We start from the raw sequence: 2500 nt of genomic DNA, 5'->3' as shown, positions 1-2500 counted from the left end.
TATGCACGCCAAATAGCCTGCATTCCAATCAACAAAATGCTTTCGGGATCGGGCAGAAAAAAATTAACTTCGATTCACGGAGGCAAAAAAGACAATGTTGGAAAACTTTACCGATGTCAACTAGATTGAAGCATTCGTTATATCGATTTATGACATTATTCTGGTGAGCAAGGGTTTATTTTGTTTCTTAGTGCAACATATAATGACAGAAGAGAAGCTGCATGTATCTAATTATTGGCAAGTTGACTAACAAATAGCCAACCAAAATTTCAGAAATTATAAGCAGAAACATATCTAAATCAGGCCAAAACAATGCTGTACCCCTGTCAAAAAATGGTTACGCCATTCTCTGACTGTAGCCAACAGCACATTTTCTATATTTGTGGTTAGGGGTCGGGTGCGGGCCTCAGATTTTCACTTCATCACATATAGTCGGCCGGTTAAGGATGGGTTATTAGCAATTGCAGGCGGTGAACCAACAGCTGACTAGTGTGTGTGTGTGTGTGTGTGCACCACTAGTGTGTGTGTGTGTGTGTGCGCGCTTGCATGAGTGTGTGTGTGTGTGTGTGTGTGTGTGTAGCTGGTCAGAAAAGGGCAGATAGAGCCCGAGGCGGGGGAGGGAAGGCTCTGGCTGGTTACTCAGTTTGAATCAGCCCTATTAGTTCTGACCCATTGTTCTCTGTCTTCAACACTGGTCCTTTTGGGACAGAAGTCTGTCAACCTATTACATCACTGGGCTGGTCTGTCCGTCCAGGGAGGTGGTTGTTATGTTATGTGAGTCCCGGAAGATAGAGAGGGAGGAAGAGAGAGAGAAAGAGGGAGAGAGAGGGAGGGGAAGGAGAGAGAGAGAGAAAGAGAGATCTGTACCATGGGATCTGTAGCCACCCAGACAGTACTACAATCTACCATGGGATCTGTAGTTCTGAGAGTTATGTCTGGCATCTGTAGTTCTGAGAGTTATGTCTGGGATCTGTAGGTTCTGAGAGTTATGTCTGGGTTCTGTAGTTTTGAGAGTTATATCTGGGATATGTAGTTCTGAGAGTTATGTCTGGGATCGGTAGTTCTGAGAGTTATGTCTGGGATCTGTAGTTTTGAGAGTTATGTCTGGGTTCTGTAGTTTTGAGAGTTATATCTGGGATATGTAGTTCTGAGAGTTATGTCTGGGATCTGTAGTTCAGAGAGTTATGTCTGTTAAAAAATGCATCAAGTTGGGAGTTCTCTGTGGCTCATTAGTGTGAATAAAATAGCGTGCTCTGGCACGGAGTGATTCACACGTTTAAACCAGACCTAGAACAGCTGATACTGTGCTGCTACAGCCTGCTGATCAAAACTACACTCAAACCCTGTGTTTGATCACACACACAACCACAAGCATTAAACGGTGGGGTCAGAACTGCTCCACTTTGGTTTTATACCATCTTTTCTCTCTCTCATCCATCTCTCTCTCTCTTTCTCTCTCTCTCTCTCTCATCTCCTCCTCTCTCTCATTCTCTCTCTCTCTCTCTCTCTCTCTCTCTCTGTCTCTCTCTCTCTCTCCTCTCTCTCTCTTCTCTCTCTCTCTCTCTCTTCTCTCTCTCTCTCTCTCTCTCCATCTCTTTTCTTTGCCCTGCTCTTCCACCCTCTTTTTCTACTACCTTTTAATCTCTATCTCTCTATCACTCAAACCCTTTTAATCTCTATCTCTCTATCACTCAAACCCTTTTAATCTCTATCTCTCTATCACTCAAACCCTTTTATCTCTATCTCTCTAACACTCAAACCCTTTTAATCTCTATCTCTCTATCACTCAAACCCTTTAATCTCTATCTCTCTATCACTCAAACCCTTTTAATCTCTGTCTCTCTATCACTCAAACCCTTTTAATCTCTATCTCTCTATCACTCAAAACCCTTTTAATCTCTATCTCTCTATCACTCAAACCCTTTTAATCTCTATCTCTCTATCACTCAAACCCTTTAATCTCTATCTCTCTATCACTCAAACCCTTTTAATCTCTATCTCTCTATCACTCAAAACCCTTTTAATCTCTATCTCTCTATCACTCAAACCCTTTTAATCTATATCTCTCTATCACTCAAACCCTTTTAATCTCTGTCTCTCTATCACTCAAACCCTTTAATCTCTATCTCTCTATCACTCAAACCCTTTTAATCTCTGTCTCTCTATCACTCAAACCCTTTTAATCTCTTCTCTCTATCACTCAAACCCTTTTAATCTCTATCTCTCTATCACTCAAACCCTTTTAATCTCTATCTCTCTATCACTCAAACCCTTTTAATCTCTATCTCTCTATCACTCAAACCCTTTTAATCTCTATCTCTCTATCACTCAAACCCTTTTAATCTCTATCTCTCTATCACTCAAACCCTTTTAATCTCTGTCTCTCTATCACTCAAACCCTTTTAATCTCTATCTCTCTATCACTCAACCCTTTTAATCTCTAGCTCTCTATCACTCAAACCCTTTTAATCTCTTATCTCTCTATCACTCAAACCCTTTT

The sequence above is a fragment of the Coregonus lavaretus genome (assembly GCF_964263955.1).
Source record: "Coregonus lavaretus genome assembly, contig: HAP1_SCAFFOLD_7099, whole genome shotgun sequence".
Taxonomy (NCBI): domain Eukaryota; kingdom Metazoa; phylum Chordata; class Actinopteri; order Salmoniformes; family Salmonidae; genus Coregonus; species Coregonus lavaretus.
The sequence above is the reverse complement of the archived record's forward strand: the minus strand, read 5'-3'. Positions refer to the sequence as shown.